Source organism: Anser cygnoides, chromosome 8 (assembly GCF_040182565.1).
Source record: "Anser cygnoides isolate HZ-2024a breed goose chromosome 8, Taihu_goose_T2T_genome, whole genome shotgun sequence".
NCBI lineage: Eukaryota > Metazoa > Chordata > Aves > Anseriformes > Anatidae > Anser > Anser cygnoides.
The window spans coordinates 33,905,530-33,924,568 of NC_089880.1; the positions used below are offsets into that span (position 1 = coordinate 33,905,530).

At 49.4% G+C, this 19,039-nt stretch overlaps 1 long non-coding RNA gene across 2 annotated transcripts; it reads left to right on the top strand.

Moving 5' to 3' along the window:
* Positions 1-1,476: 1,476 nt before the first annotated feature.
* Positions 1,477-17,641, top strand: LOC136791348 (uncharacterized). Of its 2 annotated transcripts, XR_010833148.1 has the most exons (5): positions 1,477-1,761; positions 12,674-13,131; positions 16,296-16,909; positions 17,405-17,504; positions 17,588-17,629. It is a non-coding gene; the product is annotated as an uncharacterized lncRNA (long non-coding RNA). The 2 variants fall into 2 exon arrangements; XR_010833147.1 differs by lacking the exons at positions 1,477-1,761; positions 12,674-13,131 and having other exon boundaries at positions 16,064-16,909; positions 17,588-17,641.
* Positions 17,642-19,039: the final 1,398 nt, after the last annotated feature.

Below are 19,039 nucleotides of genomic sequence, written 5' to 3' on the forward strand. Positions count from 1 at the left end.
GCGGAAGGGAGGTACTGCAGACGGAGGAGATGCGCATGCGCTGTAGCAACTGCCAGGCTTCGTGCCCCGCAGCATGCCGGGAGTTGTGGTCTTTGGGTTTTGAGCTTCCTGCCGGCCATGTTGGTTTCCGAGGCATGCCGGGAAATGTAGTTTTTCACATTGCCGCTCAGCTTCCTAGTGGGTAAGGGCACGTTGCTCAGGGCAGTTACTTCCTCCCTGAGACGACATGTAAAAGTAATTCTTGAAAAAGTAATTCATGAAAAGTAATTCTTTTCCCATGTTTTGTTCATGATGTTTGTAGTGTGCCTTTTTACGTGTGTGTTTGGCCTGGAGCTGTCCTGCCTGGCAATTAGTGATGGTAGCTAACATGGTGGTCCAACAGTGCAATAATACATTGTCCTGACTCTTTTGGGAAAGACATCTGGTCTGTCTCTGGGCGAATACTCAAGCTCTGGGTGAGTACTTAAGGGCAGCTGGCACAGTCTTTTTTTCTTTTTTTCCAGCAGTAGGTAAACCTTAGGAGGAGCCGGTCAAAGGAAACAGCACTTTCTGGAACTGTCAAGTTCTTGTTCGGCAACTTGGTGATTGGTTTGATCTGCCTTTTCAGATGTAAAGGCAAGCGGACTGCTGTTTTGAAATGATAAAATTAAAAACATGAAGTTTGTCAAATGTGGCAGTGCCTGTTTGCAGTCTGTTTATTGCTTTTGCTAGTGGTAGGTAACACTTCTGAGGAATCGGTCGAATGAAAGAGCACCTTCTGGAACTGTGAAGCTCTGCGTTGGCAACTCGGTGACTGGCTTGACCTACTGTCCATTTCCAGAGGGAAGCGGAAAGCTGTTTTGAAGGGAAGCTGTTCTGAAATTAAAAAAGAAAAAAAATAATGGCGCTGCTCTATGGCACCTGGAGGACCACCGCTCTGTGTGACAGTTAAAAGAATGTGATTTGGAGATGGAGAGCAGCAGAGGTAAAGCAGCTGGGAAGAGAGGTATAAGTATTGCAGAGGTATTGCAGTAGGTAGGTAGGCTGTGGTTATGAGGTGCCTCAGGGTGTGCTTTGTCTTGTTTCTGCAGTTCCCTCGTGCAGCCGTGGAGAGGTGAATTCCCCATGTTGTGGAGTGGTGCAAAAAGGTGAGAGGGTTGTCAGCCCGGTCAGTTTCCTTCACCAAAGCTAAGGTAAGTCTTTCAGGAGAAACAGGCTGATTGCCTGTGCTGCACTCTGCACGCTGTTGACCTAAGCCAGACCAAAAACAGGGCTGCTGTTCCTCCTGCTCTCTTTATCTCTTCTCATGCACGGCCCCTCCCATTTTCCACATGATTAGGGCAGGCATTCTGCCTGGGCTGCTCCTTGGCGGTAGGGGCTTTGTTTTTCCTTCAGTCAGTTGCAGGGTTCTTTAGGTGGGTCAGAGCCTATGGACTGATGCATTTCAAATTGAGACCGGTAAGCCCATCTTTTTGAGGTAACTAGTAGGGTCTGTTAGAGCAAAGCCGCCAAGTGCCCCCCCACCTTGCAGGTGGCTGCCAAATGCCCCCCCCCCCGGCCTTGCAGGTGGCCACGTTTGAGCTTGGATCTACTTTCCAGGTACAGAGGCAAGTGGACTGCTCTTTTGAAATGATAAAATTAAATATAGGGTCACCTGTGGTGTTGAAGGGTGGGTGGTAATGCTGGCAGCTGAATGTTTATCTTTTGACCGTGTTTTCCTTTGTTCAAGCTGAAATGCAGTGCGCAATACAGGACGTTGCGACCTGAGCTACCTCAGGCAAGGTGAGCAATGAACAGAGGTAGCAGTTATTTTTGGGGTGCGGTTGTCACTGCAGTTAAGTTATTACAAAAAGTAGAATAAAAATCCATTTTGCCTTTTAGAGGTGCTCTAGGTGGCTTGAGAGCAGATGGAAACATCTGCCTCGGGGGTTAGGTGAGTGGGTGAAGTAAAAGAGCGGTTGAGAGTAACTGTCCTAGGGGTGCTGTGGCTTTTGCTGCTGTGGTTGCTTTCTCTTCTGCTTATCAGGTGCCCCAGGCAAGGTGGGCTGTGATAGTCTTTAGAATAGGAGCAAAGCAGGTCACTGGAATGCTGTTTGGTTCCTGAGAAAGGTGTTTCAGAGGAAAAAGGTGGTCTGGCGTGGCAGATCCCGATGGTGGTCTGCTTCAGTAGGTGAAGCGGTGCCTGAAGCCCCATCCCGTGTAGCCTGAAATGGTGTGTCTGTGTTTGGGTTGGGGTTGCACCTTGGTGAGTGTAGGGATAGGATTTAAGCTGGTGCAGCAGAGGGCCAGGCTCCATTGTCCTGTAGTGTGTTTTGACCCATCAGCATAGCCTTTTGGTTTTCAGATAGCCTACTCAAGTACGTGATTTATGCTGCGAGTGATGTTATTACATGGAATTGATCTTTTTTTCTGGTGTGTAATCTGTTATGCTCCTAGATTTTTCTTCCTGTATAAAAACAACGGTTTGAGCTGCTTGCAGTTGAAAAAAACTTCAGTTACTTGCTTGGTCATACTGTCCTTTCAATATTCAAAGCTGCAGCAAAAGCATGGGTATTGTTGCTTCTAGAAACACCCCAGTTCTCTTGTCTGCAGTCTGCATGCTATTGAGCTAGGCCAGAAAAAACAAACAAACAAACAAAAACATAGCTGCTGCTGCTTGTGCTCTCTTTCTACTTTCTTGTGCTTTGCCCCTCCCCTTTCCCAGGTGATTGGGTTTGGGTGCTGGGCGGGGCCAAATGGTATATGAGCCCCAGGTATGCCATTAGGGAGTTCATTGTGCCTGGGCTCCTCTTTGGGGTAAGTGCTTTGTTTTTCCTTCAGTCAGTTGCAGGGTTCTTTGGGCAGGTTGGAGTCTATGGATTTCTAGATTTTAAGTGCTTGGAAATCACTTACTAGAGGGATATTTAGCAGAGGTTGCTGGCTCACTTGTTTTTGGGATGGTGGGATCCACTTGTGTTTTTGGGTTATATTTGCATCTCTAGACGTATGAAGGCACTTGTGTAACTCTCCAGAGGACTAAAAAGAGCTTGATTACACACTGCAAGAGGCTTGACCACGTAGGCGCAGTATTACCAAGAGACTGAGCAGGGTCGTATCAGAGTTACCTTTTTCATCTGTAAAGGGTAAGTCTGTGAATACCCCTGCTGGGGCTGCTGTGTGTACATGGCTTTTTGGCATTTGTGGAGCTCAGTAGTTTTTTTTGTGTGTGTATGTTCTTTTTTTTTTTTCTTTTGAGAGCCAAATAGTGTGTGTGCTGAGCGTGGTTGGCAGGAGGAGGTGGGGAATTGTCTGGCAGGGGAGCTGTTCAGGACTGGTAGGTTTGGTTTCTAGGAGTGTGTGGCATCCTTCCTGTGCGATGCCGCTGATTGTTGGGCAGGAATGTTCCAGCTCGTGTGTCTTAAACAATGTAGCTTGTGCAGGGTGTGTTGTGTGGCCTGGGCAGAGTTTGCCGCGGCGCTGTGAGCGAAGAATCTCAGTTCGAGCTGGTGAGCAGCTGAAGTAAAGGAGCTGGGAAGAGAGAGGTATTGCAGCAGGTACGCTGTGGCTGTGAGGTGCCTCAGGGTGTGCTTTTCTCTTGTCTCTGCAGGGGCTTCATGAAGTCTTGGACGGGAAAATGCCCGTGTCACAGAACAATGAGGGAAGGTGAGAGTTCTATCAGCCTGGTGATCCCTGATCTGAAGCGAAGGGAAGACATTCAGGTGTTTCCCTCTGAGGGTCTGAGGTGAGGCTGTTTGGGACAGAGGAGCAGAGTGGCAGGTGGTCGCTTGGAAGCACAGTGGTCATTTTGTCCTTCTGTGTTCCCAGGTGGCATGGGTGATGGTGGCCGTTCCTTTCGAGCTTGGATCTAACTTGCAGGTACAGAGGCAAGTGGACTGCTGTTTTGAAACGAAAACATTAAATATGGGGTCACTTCTGTTGTTGAGGGATGGGTGCTAATGCTGTCAGCTGAATGTTTATCGTCTGACTGTGTTTTCCTTTGTTCAGGCTGAAACGCAGTGTGCAGTACAGGACGTCACGACCCGAGCTACCTCTGGAGTGACGCTGGTGAGTGATGAACAGAGGTAGCTGTTATTTTTGGGTTGTGGTTGTCACTGCAGTTTTTTTAACTATATCAAATAGAGTAAAATTCCAGTTTCTCTTTTGGAGGTGCTCTAGGTGGCTTCAGAGAACGGGTGGAAGCATCTGCCGTGTGGGGTAGGTAAGCAGCTGAGGTAAAGGAGGGGATGAGGGTAACTGTCCTGAGGGTGCTGTGGCTTTTGCTGCTGTGGTTGCTTTCTCTTCTGCTTATCAGGTGCCACAGGCAAGGTGGGCTGTGATAGTCTTTGGAATAGGAGCAAAGCAGGTCACTGGAATGCTGTTTGGTTCCTGAGACAGGAGTTGTAGAGGAGAAAAGCTTTCAATAATCAAAGCTGAAGCAAAAAAAAAATAAACCACAGCTGCTGCTTCTCCTCTTTCTCCTTTCTTGTGTTTTGCCCCTCCCCTTTCCCAGGTGATTGGCTTTGGGTTCCAGGGAGGGCCTAGTGGTCATTGAGTCACAGGCATCCCATCAGAGAGCTCATTCTGCCTGGGCTGCCCTTTAGAGTAGATGCTTTGTTTTTCCTTCAGTGAGTTGGAGGTTTCTTTAGGTGGTTAAGAGTCTATGGACTGATGCGTTTCCAAGTAGAGACCGGTACGCCCATCTTTGTGAGGTAACAACTAGTAGGATCTGTTAGAGTAAACCAATCTAGTAATAGGTGCCTGTATTGCATGCAGCTCTTCTTCAGGTGAGTAATTGTTATAGCATGTTTACGGATAGGATGGCAGTGTTACTTTGTGTGTTTACTTTGTGGTTCTGGGTCCCTTATGATTTTTGCCGAATTGCGGGGCTTACTTGTGAGTCTTTGCCTGTATGTCAAATATTATACGTCAAATATTATCAAAGTTACAACCTTGGTGGCAAAGTGATGGAGCAGGGTTTAGGAGATAAGTATCATCGAAGCTCCCTGTGTAAGCATGTGTCTGAAAAGAGCAGCAGTAGGCCTGTAAGGGGTTAGGGACAGTTTGTTATAGTTTTGGAGCTTTTGCCTGTGGTTTGTGTGGCTGTAGAGTCTTTAGACGTTGCAGCCTTCTAGATTTTCAGTGCTTGGAATTCAGGTAATAGAGGCGTGCTTAGGAGGTGTTGTCGGCTAACTCGTTTTTAAGAAATGGTGGGGTACGGTTCCTCGACCGCATAAGCACGGTAGTATTACCAAGAGACTGAGCAGGGTCCCCTTTTTCATCTGTAAAGGGTAAGTCTGTGATTGCTGCCATCTGGGCACATTTTCGTGCCCATCACTGCAGTTAGTGTACTACATCAATTAGAGTAAAATTCCAGTTTCTCTTTTGGAGGTGCTCTAGGTGGCTTCAGAGAATGGGTGGAAGCATCTGCCATGTGGGGTAGGTAAGCAGCTGAGGTAAAGGAGGGGATGAGAGTAACTGTCCTGAGGGTGCTGTGGCTTGTGCTGCTGTGGTTTCTTTCTCTTCTGCTTATCAGGTGCCAGAGGCAAGGCGGACTGTGGTAGTCTTTGGAAAAGGAGCAAAGCAGGTCACTGGAATGCTGTTTGGTTCCTGAGAAAGGTGTTTCAGAGGAAAAAGGTGGTCTGGCGTGGCAGCTCCTGATGGTGGTCTGCTTCAGTAGGTGAAGCGGTGCCTGAAGCCCCATGCCGTGGAGCCTGAGCACGCCTCGCTGAGGATGAAGCCTGCTTTCCAGCAGTTTCCAAAACTGTGTTGAGGCTGAAATGGTGTGTCTGTGTTTGGGTTGGGGTTGCACCTTGGTGAGTGTAGGGATAGGATTTAAGCTGGTGCAGCAGAGGGCCAGGCTCCATTGTCCTGTAGTGTGTTTTGACCCATCAGCATAGCCTTTTGGTTTTCAGATAGCCTACTCAAGTACGTGATTTATGCTGCGAGTGATGTTATTACATGGAATTGATTTTTTTTTGGCATGTAATCTGTTATGCTCCCAGATTTTTCTTTGTATATAAATAAAGGTTTGAACTAATTCCAGCAGAAAAAATTTCAGTTACTTGCTTGGTCATATTGTCCTTTCAATATTCAAAGCTGCAGCAAAAGCATGGGTATTGTTGCTTCTAGAATCACCCCAGTTCTCTTGTCTGCAGTCTGCATGCTATTGAGCTAAACCAGATTAAAGAAAAAAAAAAGAAAAACAAAAAACAAACAAACAAAATACAAAACTAAAAAAAACACCAAAAAAACCCCCACAGCTGCTGTGCTGCTTGTGCTCTTTCTACTTTCTTGTGCTTTGCCCCTCCCCTTTCCCAGGTGATTGGGTTTGGGTGCTGGGCGGGGCCAAATGGTATATGAGCCCCAGGTATGCCATTAGGGAGTTCATTGTGCCTGGGCTGCTCTTTGGGGTAAGTGCTTTGTTTTTCCTTCAGTCAGTTGCAGGGTTCTTTGGGCAGGTTGGAGTCCATGGATTTCTAGATTTTAAGTGCTTGGAAATCACTAGAGGGATATTTAGCAGAGGTTGCTGGCTCACTTGTTTTTGGGATGGTGGGATCCACTTGTGGTTTTGGGTTATATTTGAATCTCTAGACGTATGAAGCCACTTGTGTAACTCTCCAGAGGACTAAAAAGAGCTTGATTACACACTGCAAGAGGCTTGACCACATAGGCGCAGTATTACCAAGAGACTGAGCAGGGTCGTATCAGAGTTACCTTTTTCATCTGTAAAGGGTAAGTCTGTGAATACCCCTGCAGGGGCTGCTGTGTGTGCATGGCTTTTTGGCATTTGTGGAGCTCAGTAGTTTTTTTTGTGTGTGTATGTTATTACTTTTTTTTTTTTTAAGGCCAAATAGTGTGTGTGCTGAGCATGGTTGGCAGGAGGAGGTGGGGAACTGTCTGGTAGGGGAGCTGTTCAGGACTGGTAGGTTTGGTTTCTAGGAGCGTGCGGCATCCTTCCTGTGCGATGCCACTGGTTGTTGGGCAGGAATGTTCCAGCTCGTGTGTCTTAAACAACGTAGCTTGTGCAGTGTGTGTTGCGTGGCCCGGGCAGAGTTTGCCGCGGCGCTGTGAGCGAAGAATCTCAGTTCGAGCTGGTGAGCAGCTGAAGTAAAGGAGCTGGGAAGAGAGAGGTATTGCAGCAGGTACGCTGTGGCTGTGAGGTGCCTCAGGGTGTGCTTTTCTCTTGTCTCTGCAGGGGCTTCGTGCAGTCTTGGATAGGGAAATCCCTGTGTCACGGAGCAGTGAGGGAAGGTGAGAGTTCTATCAGCCTGGTGATCCCTGATCTGAAGCAAAGGGAAGACATTCAGGTGTTTCCCTCTGAGGGTCTGAGGTGAGGCTGTTTGGGACAGAGGAGCAATGTGGCAGGTGGAGGCTTGCAAGCACAGTGGTCATTTTGTCCTTCTGTGTTCCCAGGTGGCATGGGTGATGGTGGCCGTTCCTTTCGAGCTTGGATCTAACTTGCAGGTACAGAGGCAAGTGGACTGTTGTTTTGAAACGAAAACATTAAATATGGGGTCACTTCTGTTGTTGAGGGATGGGTGCTAATGCTGTCAGCTGAATGTTTGTCTTCTGATTGTGTTTTCCTTTGTTCAGGCTGAAACGCAGTGTGCAGTACAGGACGTCACGACCCGAGCTACCTCTGGAGTGACGCTGGTGAGTGATGAACAGAGGTAGGTGTTATTTTTGCGGTGTGGTTGTCGCTGCACTTACTTTACTACATCAAATAGAGTAAATTCCAGTTTTCTCTTTTAGGGGTGCTCTAGGTAGCTTCAGAGAACGGGTGGAAGCATCTGCCGTGTGGGGTAGGTAAGCGGCTGAGGTAAAGGAGGGGATGAGAGTAACTGTCCTGAGGGTGCAGTGGCTTTTATTGCTGTGGTTGCTTTCTCTTCTGCTTATCAGGTGCCCCAGGGAAGGTAGTAAACCTTCCCGTTAGTAAATGGGAAAACTTTTGAGATAGTGGAATCTGGACCTTTGAGTCCTAGCTGGTACACCCAAACTTGCGAGCTATATGCCATATTGCGGGCCCTAAAATTGCTGAAAAATAAAAGCGGTACAATATATACAGATTCAAAATATGCTTATGGGGTAGTACATACATTTGTGTAAAATATGGGAAGAAAGGGGGCTCATCAATTCACAAGGAAAGGGTTTAATACATCAGGAATTGATTACCCAGGTTTTACAAGCTATCAGAGAGCCCAAAGAAATTGCCGTAGTACATATAAAAGGGCATCAAAAAGGCCTCACCCCTCAGGTTAGGGGTAATAATCTAGCAGATCAGGAGGCAAAAAGGGCAGCATTAATGAGTAGAAGAATTATAAGAACGAAGGAAGATTGCCCAGACTGTGGGAAATAATACTTATACTTAATAGTTAATATATAATAATTAATATAATAATTAATAACATAATATATAATAGTGCTTAATATAATACTTAATACTGTGGGAAAGACTTAAAGGAATTTCCATGTTATGATTGCTGGAGTGAATGGGGAGTTGATGGGATTGAATGCAATTGTTCTGAGGAAGAAAGCCCGCCTTATAAAAACTGCTACAAGTGCAGGCCGACTAACTCCCTGTGGTCGAATGGACCCATTCCCCTCCCTTTACTCTGTTTCACTATTACAGAAGAAGACAAGATGACACAAATGGGGGTTCCAAAAAAAAAAAAACAAACGATAAAGGGAAATGGGTACTGCCTGATGGACGGGAAGTGTTACCAAAATCAGTAGCTATGAGGGTGCTACGGAGATTTCATGAACAGACGCACTGGGGTACTCAGGTGTTGGTGGATCAATTTGCCACATATTATATGTGTATAGGGATTTATAATATAGCAAAGAGGATTGTAAATGATTGCGTAACTTGTTGGAGGGTAAATGCTCAACACATGAGAAAAAGGGTCCCGGGAGGAGGACGAGAATTGGCACATCGACCTTTTGCAAAGATTCAATTAGATTTTACTGAACTTCCGAAAACGGGGCGATATAGATACTTATTAGTTATTGTAGGCCACCTCACAAACTTTGTTGAAGCATTCCCTACGGCAAGGGCCACAGCTCAAACCATGGTAAAGATATTATTAGAAAGCATCATACCCAGATACGGGGTAATAGAAGCAATTGACTCTGATCGAGGCCCACACTTTGTGTCAAAGGTATCCCGAGACACGATGAAGGCTCTGGGAATTAAATGGGAATATCACACTCCCTGGCATCCTCAGAGTTCGGGAAAGGTAGAACGAATGAATGGTGAAATTAAAAAGCAACTAGTAAAGCTTATGATAGAGACTAAGACCTCCTGGGTGAAATGTTTACCGCTTGCACTATTGAATATCCGGACATAGCCCCGAGCCGATGTCGGAATCTCACCTTTTGAAAGGCTGTATGGTATGCCTTATGATTTAGAGATGCCATCTGATCCCCAGGTACAGGATATCCAATTAAAACCTTATTTAATACAGCTTATGAACCGACAGAGGGAGTTGCAAGCGAAAGGCTTGGTGGCTAGATATAGCAATCCATAGGATACCACCTGGAGATAGGGTTCTAATTAAGACATGGAAAGAAATGTCTTTAACACCACGGTGGGGAGGCCCCTATGTTGTTTTACTTATCACAGAGACGGCTATCCGGACGGCTGAGAAGGGGTGAACGCATGCCAGTGGCGTGAAAGGACCGATCCAGAAAAGCGAATGGGAAGCGGTCGCAGGCCCTGATGACTTAAAGCTCACGTTGAAACGAACTCGATAAGTATGGTCTAACTGTCTATGTATCGTAAAAAGGAGGAGAGGGGACCCTGTTTGATCAGAAAAAGGTCGCGGTTACCTGAAAAACTCCCCTGAAGAACACTGCTGCTGCCGAGAAGAACCTGCACCTTGTAGTTCGCTGCAACCGAACCGACAGGCGAGGCAGAGAGTGAAACGGTGGGGAATTACGTGGCCAGGTAAAGAACTCTGAAAAATGGGCCCTAGCCATTTTTTTTTTTTTTGCGATACATAGTAATGGGTACGATTGTTTACACTGTTCCTGGGTCTGCGCACCCTCACAAACCTTTTAAATGGAGCCTGATTAGATGGGAAGATCACCATGTTGTTCAGCAGATAACTACTGCTGGGGGACTGATAGGGGAGGCATCATCTATATAAAGAAGGAAGAGACGAAGAGTCCCCAACGGGTGGGACGAAATCAGAAACTGTCGGGGAGTGTTTTGAGGATTCAGCCTACACAAGCTTTTAGAATGCTAACTCCTTGTTGTGGTTTAACCCGGCTGGCAGCTAAACACCACACAGCCGTTCGCTCACCCTCCCCCCTCCCTCTCTGGGATGGGGGAGAGAAACGGGAAAGTGAAGCCTGTGAGTTGAGATAAAGACAGTTTATTAAGACAGGAATATAATAATAACAATAGTAATAATAGTGATAATGATAATAGTATTAATAATAATAATGTGTAAGAAACAAGTGATGCACAATGCAATTGCTCACCACCCGCTGACCGATGCCCAGCCTATCCCCGAGCAGCCGGCCCCCCACCCCGGCCAGCCACCCCTATATATTGTTTAGCATGACGTCAGATGGTATGGAATACCCCTTTGGCCAGTTTGGGTCAGCTGTCCAGGGTCTGTCCCCTCCCAGCTCCTGCTGCACCCCTAGCCTGCTCGCTGGCAGGACAGAGCGAGAAGCCGAAAAGTCCTTGGCCTGGTGTAAACACTGCTCTGCAACAATTAAAACATCAGCATGTTATCAGCGCTCTTCTCATCCTAATCCAAAACATAGCACCCTACCAGCTACTATGAGGAAAAATTAACTCTGTCCTAACTGGAACCAGGACACTCCTAATAGCCCTAAACCACTGGAGGTTGCTAATAAATCAGTAAACCCGGAGTACGGGATTAGAAATGAAGGGGTGACCGGGAATAACATATGGAGAATCGTGAATGCTAGTTATCAGTTGTTGAATCAAACAAATCCAGACGTGCCTAGACCTTGCTGGTTATGTCTTGATATAAGGCCCCCATATTACGACGCCATTGGGGATCTGGGAGAGACCACCCGTTCAAACAAAACCGATCCCCCTCAATGCAATTGGGGAAGGGATGTAGCAATAACGTTAACGGAAGTAACTGGGAATGGCAGATGCGTAGGCACGGTCCCTGGTGAGAAGTTCCATCTATGCAATATTACAGAAAATGTTACACAATTAGACAAAGAAAAATGGTTAATACCAGCAGATAACACCAGATGGGTATGTTCGTCTCTGGGGGTGACTCCATGTTATCTTTGAAATTGTTCAACTCGTCTCATGATTTCTGTGTACAGGTAGTAATTATCCCAAGGATTCTTTACCATTCTGAGGAGTATATGTACATCCAACATGCTATGGCAAAAAACCACTTAAGGAAGAGAGAGCCTATTACGGCTCTTACTTTAGCCACTCTGATGATTCTGGGGGCTGCAGGAGCCGGAACTGGAATTACCTCTCTGGTAAAACAAAGCCAAGAATTTACCTCGTTACGCATTGCTGTAGATGAGGATTTGGCCCGTATCGAGCAATCTATATAAGCTTTAGAGAAATCTGTGCGATCCTTATCTGAAGTAGTACTACAAAATCGTAGGGGATTAGATCTGATTTTTCTACAATAAGGAGCATTGTGTGCAGCCCTACGAGAGGAGTGTTGTGTATATGCTGATCATACTGGAGTGGTGAGGGATACAATGACTAAATTGAGAGAAGGGCTAGAAAAACGAAAAAGGGAGAATGAAGCCCACCGAAACTGGTACGAATCCTGGTTTAATTACTCACCTTGGCTCACTACACTGCTATCAGCTATAGCAGGACCTTTGTTGCTGCTCATATTTACACTAACTTTTGGACCACGTATATTCAATCAAATAATCACAATTGTAAAAAACCGATTAGAGGCAGCTCAACTTATGCTTGTGTGTGCGAAATATGAATCTCTTGAACAGGAGGAGGATGACGCAGCAACTTTAATATTGAGCAAACAAGTGCTTCAAAAATTCATCAATGAACAAAATATGTTAGAAAAAGAAAAAGGAGGGATTGTGATAAATTAGCAGGTGTTTGTTCATTGTCTTTAAAAAGAATTCAGAGAATCTGCTGAGAAGACAAGGTTTTGCAATTTACGACCTTGTTGAGGGGGAAGACTAAGCAAGTAGATAGTGGGGAGGGGGTGTTGGATAAACGTCCTTGGTAAAACAAAGACTCTGTGAAATACTGTTTGCTGCTTTACTACCCTTGAACACGAGCACAACGCATGGTCATTGAAAGAAACAGAACGAACTGCACAGCTTCAGAAGATTCAACAAGTCCTGACAAGCCGAACTTGGATGCTGACAAGCCGAACTTGGATGCTATAAAACGGCGACACTGAAAAGGGAAAGTTGCGTGCTGTGATGGAGCGGAGACTCCCCAGCCGCCCAGCGCTGTTTTGCTTGTACCTGCTTACTTAATAAATAAATTATCTTCGATAGACCAGAAAATTGCGTGGTCTCGCTTATAACATTAAACAATGTAGCTTGTGCCGTGTGTGTTGTGTGGCCCGGGCAGAGTTTGCCGCGGCGCTGTGAGCGAAGAATCTCAGTTCGAGCTGGTGAGCAGCTGAAGTAAAGGAGCTGGGAAGAGAGAGGTATTGCAGCAGGTACGCTGTGGCTGTGAGGTGCCTCAGGGTGTGCTTTTCTCTCGTCTCTGCAGGGGCTTCATGCAGTCTTGGACAGGGAAATGCCCGTGTCACAGAACAATGAGGGAAGGTGAGAGTTTTATCAGCCTGGTGATCCCTGATCTGAAGCAAAGGGAAGACATTCAGGTGTTTCCCTCTGAGGGTCTGAGGTGAGGCTGTTTGGGACAGAGGAGCAATGTGGCAGGTGGTGGCTTGCAAGCACAGCGGTCATTTTGTCCTTCTGTGTTCCCAGGTGGCATGGGTGATGGTGGCCGTTCCTTTCGAGCTTGGATCTAACTTGCAGGTACAGAGGCAAGTGGACTGCTGTTTTGAAATGAAAACATTAAATATGGGGTGACTTCTGTTGTTGAGGGATGGGTGCTAATGCTGTCAGCTGAATGTTTATCTTCTGACTGTGTTTTCCTTTGTTCAGGCTGAAACGCAGTGTGCAGTACAGGACGTCACGACCCGAGCTACCTCTGGAGTGACTCTGGTGAGTGATGAACAGAGGTAGGTGTTATTTTTGGGGTGCGGTTGTCGCTGCACTTATTTTACTACATCAAATAGAGTAAATTCCAGTTTTCTCTTTTAGAGGTGCTGTAGGTAGCTTCAGAGAACGGGTGGAAGCATCTGCCGTGTGGGGTAGGTAAGCGGCTGAGGTAAAGGAGGGGATGAGAGTAACTGTCCTGAGGGTGCAGTGGCTTTTATTGCTGTGGTTGCTTTCTCTTCTGCTTATCAGGTGCCACAGGCAAGGTGGGCTGTGATAGTCTTTAGAATAGGAGCGAAGCAGGTCACTGGAATGCTGTTTGGTTCCTGAGAAAGGTGTTTCAGAGGAAAAAGGTCGTCTGGCGTGGCAGCTCCTGATGGTGGTCTTCTTCAGTAGGTGAAGCGGTGCCTGAAGCCCCATCCCGTGTAGCCTGAGCACGCCTCGCTGAGGTTGAAGCCTGCTTTCCAGCAGTTTCCAAAACTGTGTTGAGGCTGAAATGGTGTGTCTGTGTTTGGGCTGGGGTTGCACCTTGGTGAGTGTAGGGATGAGTTTTAAGTTGGTGCAGCAGAGGGCCAGGCTCCATTGTCCTGTAGTGTGTTTTGACCCATCAGCATAGCCTTTTGGTTTTCAGATAGCCTACTCAAGTACGTGATTTTTCCTGCGAGTGATGTTATTACATGGAATTGATTTTTTTTTTTGCATGTAATCTGTTATGCTCCCAGATTTTTCTTTCTATATAAATAAAGGTTTGAGCTAATTCTAGGTGAAAAAATTTCAGTTACTTGCTTGGTCATATTGTCCTTTCAATATTCAAAGCTGCAGCAAAAGCATGGGTATTGTTGCTTCTAGAATCACCCCAGTTCTCTTGTCTGCAGTCTGCATGCTATTGAGCTAAACCAGATTAAAGAAAAAAAAAAGAAAAAGAAAAACAAAAAACAAACCAAATACAAAACTAAAAAAAACACCAAAAAAAACCCCACAGCTGCTGTGCTGCTTGTGCTCTTTTTACTTTCTTGTGCTTTACCACCTCCCCTTTCCCAGGTGATTGGGTTTGGGTGCTGGGCGGGGCCAAATGGTATATGAGCCCCAGGTATGCCATTAGAGAGTTCATTGTGCCTGGGCTCCTCTTTGGGGTAAGTGCTTTGTTTTTCCTTCAGTCAGTTGCAGGGTTCTTTGGGCAGGTTGGAGTCTATGGATTTCTAGATTTTAAGTGCTTGGAAATCACTTACTAGAGGGATATTTAGCAGAGGCTGCTGGCTCACTTGTTTTTGGGATGGTGGGATCCACTTGTGTTTTTGGGTTATATTTGAATCTCTAGACGTATGAAGGCACTTGTGTAACTCTCCAGAGGACTAAAAAGAGCTTGATTACACACTACAAGAGGCTTGACCACGTAGGCGCAGTATTACCAAGAGACTGAGCAGGGTCGTATCAGAGTTACCTTTTTCATCTGTAAAGGGTACGTCTGTGATCGGCGCCGCCCGGGCACATTTTGGCGCGGCGCCGCCCGGGCACATTTTGGCGCGGCGCCGCCCGGGCACATTTTGGCGCGGCGCCGCCCGGGCACATTTTGGCGCGGCGCCGCCCGGGCACATTTTGGCGCGGCGCCGCCCGGGCACATTTTGGCGCGGCGCCGCCCGGGCACATTTTGGCGCGGCGCCGCCCGGGCACATTTTGGCGCGGCGCCGCCCGGGCACATTTTGGCGCGGCGCCGCCCGGGCACATTTTGGCGCGGCGCCGCCCGGGCACATTTTGGCGCGGCGCCGCCCGGGCACATTTTGGCGCGGCGCCGCCCGGGCACATTTTGGCGCGGCGCCGCCCGGGCACATTTTGGCGCGGCGCCGCCCGGGCACATTTTGGCGCGGCGCCGCCCGGGCACATTTTGGCGCGGCGCCGCCCGGGCACATTTTGGCGCGGCGCCGCCCGGGCACATTTTGGCGCGGCGCCGCCCGGGCACATTTTGGCGCGGCGCCGCCCGGGCACATTTTGGCGCGGCGCCGCCCGGGCACATTTTGGCGCGGCGCCGCCCGGGCACATTTTGGCGCGGCGCCGCCCGGGCACATTTTGGCGCGGCGCCGCCCGGGCACATTTTGGCGCGGCGCCGCCCGGGCACATTTTGGCGCGGCGCCGCCCGGGCACATTTTGGCGCGGCGCCGCCCGGGCACATTTTGGCGCGGCGCCGCCCGGGCACATTTTGGCGCGGCGCCGCCCGGGCACATTTTGGCGCGGCGCCGCCCGGGCACATTTTGGCGCGGCGCCGCCCGGGCACATTTTGGCGCGGCGCCGCCCGGGCACATTTTGGCGCGGCGCCGCCCGGGCACATTTTGGCGCGGCGCCGCCCGGGCACATTTTGGCGCGGCGCCGCCCGGGCACATTTTGGCGCGGCGCCGCCCGGGCACATTTTGGCGCGGCGCCGCCCGGGCACATTTTGGCGCGGCGCCGCCCGGGCACATTTTGGCGCGGCGCCGCCCGGGCACATTTTGGCGCGGCGCCGCCCGGGCACATTTTGGCGCGGCGCCGCCCGGGCACATTTTGGCGCGGCGCCGCCCGGGCACATTTTGGCGCGGCGCCGCCCGGGCACATTTTGGCGCGGCGCCGCCCGGGCACATTTTGGCGCGGCGCCGCCCGGGCACATTTTGGCGCGGCGCCGCCCGGGCACATTTTGGCGCGGCGCCGCCCGGGCACATTTTGGCGCGGCGCCGCCCGGGCACATTTTGGCGCGGCGCCGCCCGGGCACATTTTGGCGCGGCGCCGCCCGGGCACATTTTGGCGCGGCGCCGCCCGGGCACATTTTGGCGCGGCGCCGCCCGGGCACATTTTGGCGCGGCGCCGCCCGGGCACATTTTGGCGCGGCGCCGCCCGGGCACATTTTGGCGCGGCGCCGCCCGGGCACATTTTGGCGCGGCGCCGCCCGGGCACATTTTGGCGCGGCGCCGCCCGGGCACATTTTGGCGCGGCGCCGCCCGGGCACATTTTGGCGCGGCGCCGCCCGGGCACATTTTGGCGCGGCGCCGCCCGGGCACATTTTGGCGCGGCGCCGCCCGGGCACATTTATCTTAGATCGAGCTAACGAGCAGCTGAAGTAAAGCAACTGGGAAGAGAGAGGTATTGCAGCAGGTACGCTGTGGCTGTGAGGTGCCTCAGGGTGTGCTTTTCTCTCGTCTCTGCAGGTGCTTGGTGCAGTCTTGGACAGGGAAATCCCCGTGTCACGGAGCAGTGAGGGAAGGCGAGCGTGTTGTCAGCCTGGTCGTCCCTTAACCGAAGTGAAGGGACGTGGGGGGTTTATGTGGCAAGGTTTTGGTAGCAGGGAGCTCTAGGAGTGGCTTCTGTGCGAAGAATCTAGAAGCTGCCCCATGTTAGGTAAGGGCCCCGCTGCTGAGCGGAGCCAATAAGTGATGTTGTTTGCGCGTCTGTGAGAGCATATTTAAGACAGGAAAAAAAAAAAAAAAACCACGCTGGTCCATGCAGCAGCTGGGAGAGCAAGAGGAGTGAGGAACAGCCTTGCAGGCGCCAAGGTCAGTGAAGAAGGAGGGGGAGAGGTACTCCAGGTGCCGGAGCAGAAGTCCCCTGCGGCCTGTGGCGAGGACCATGGTGAAGCAGGCTGTCCCCCTGCAGCCCACGGAGTACCACGGTGGAGCAGGGTTCCATGCTGCAGCTGGTGGAGGAGGCCACGGTGGAGCAGGTGGACCTGCACTGATGGAGGCTGCGGCCTGTGGAAGACCCTTGCCGGAGCAGATTCCGGGCCGGACCTGTAGACCGTGGAGAGGGGACCACGCAGGAGCAGGTGAGCTAGCAGGAGCTGCTGCCCGTGGGGGACCCAGGTTGGAGCAGTTTGCTCCTGAGGGATGGACCCCGTGGTATGGACCTACATCTGGAACAGTTCTGGAAGAGCTGCTGCCTGTGGGAAGGCCATGCCAGATCAGTTGACCAAGGACTGCATCCTGTGGGAGGAACCCCACAGCACAGGGGATGAGGGCGTCCGAGAAGGAGTGGTGGCAAAGAAGCGCTATAGACTGACCATAAACACCGATCACCTGCACCGCTGGGGGGGAGAAGGTGGAAGAGGGTGGTTGGGGGGGAAGGTGCTTTTGGTTGCTTTCGTTTGTTTCTCGCTTCTCTACATTGTGTAGTAATAAGCAATAAATCTTTCTATCTTTCTATGCTGAGTGTGTTTTGCCTATCACGATATTTACTGTGTAATCTCCTCGTCCTTATCTCAACCCTTGAGCCCTTTTTCCTTGTATTTTCTCCTTGTATTTTCTCCTTGTCCTTCTCTGAGGAGGGAGAGTGAGAGAGCGGTTTTGGTGGAGCTCGGTCGCCTACCCCTGTAAAACCACCACAGGGGAAGACGTTCAGGTGTTTCCCTCTGAGGGTCTGAGGTGAGGCTGGCTGGGACAGAGGAGCAGTGTGGCAGGTGGTCGCTTGCAAGCACAGTGGTCATTTTGTCCTTCTGTGTTCCCAGGTGGCACATGGGTGATGGTGGCCATTCATTTCGAGCTTGGATCTAACTTGCAGGTACAGAGGGAAGTGGACTGCTGTTTTGAAATGAAAACATTAAATATGGGGTGACTTCTGTTGTTGAGGGATGGGTGCTAATGCTGTCAGCTGAATGTTTATCTTCTGACTGTGTTTTCCTTTGTTCAGGCTGAAACGCAGTGTGCAGTACAGGACGTCACGACCCGAGCTACCTCTGGAGTGACTCTGGTGAGTGACGAACAGAGGTAGCTGTTATTTTTGGGTTGTGGTTGTCGCTGCAGTTTTTTTTAACTACATCAAATAGAGTAAAATTCCAGTTTCTCTTTTAGAGGTGCTCTAGGTGGCTTCAGAAAATGGGTGGAAGCATCTGCCATGTGGGGTAGGTAAGCAGCTGAGGTAAAGGAGGGGATGAGAGTAACTGTCCTAAGGGTGCCGTGGCTTTTGCTGCTGTGGTTGCTTTCTCTTCTGCTTATCATGTGCCACAGGCAAGGTGGGCTGTGATAGTCTTTGGAAAAGGAGCAAAGCAGGTCACTGGAATGCTGTTTGGTTCCTGAGACAGGAGTTGTAGAGGAGAAAAGCTTTCAATAATCAAAGCTGAAGCAAAAAAAAAAATAAACTACAGCTGCTGCTTCTCTTCTTTCTCCTTTCTTGTGTTTTGCCCCTCCCCTTTCCCAGGTGATTGGCTTTGGGTTCCAGGGAGGGCCTAGTGGTCATTGAGTCACAGGCATCCCATCAGAGAGCTCATTCTGCTTGGGCTGCACTTTAGAGTAGATGCTTTGTTTTTCCTTCAGTGAGTTGGAGGTTTCTTTAGGTGGTTAAGAGTCTATGGACTGATGCGTTTCCAAGTAGAGACCGGTACGCCCATCTTTGTGAGGTAACAACTGGTAGGATCTGTTAGAGTAAACCAATCTAGTAATAGGTGCCTGTATTGCATGCAGCTCTTCTTCAGGTGAGTAATTGTTATAGCATGTTTACGGATAGGATGGCAGTGCTACTTTGTGTGTTTACTTTGTGGTTTTGGGTCCCTTATGATTTTTGCCGAATTGCGGGGCTTACTTGAGTCTTTGCCTGTATGCTGTATGTCAAATATTATACGTCAAATATTATCAAAGTTACAACCTTGGTGGCAAAGTGATGGAGCAGGGTTTAGGAGATAAGTATCATCGAAGCTCCCTGTGTAAGCATGTGTCTGAAAAGAGCAGCAGTAGGCCTGTAAGGGGTAGTCTTTTTCAGGGTTAGGGACAGTTTGTTATAGTTTTGGAGCTTTTGCCTGTGGTTTGTGTGGCTGTAGAGTCTTTAGACGTTGCAGCCTTCTAGATTTTCAGTGCTTGGAATTCAGGTAATAGAGGCGTGCTTAGGAGGTGTTGTCGGCTAACTCGTTTTTAAGAAATGGTGGGGTACGGTTCCTCGACCGCATAAGCACGGTAGTATTACCAAG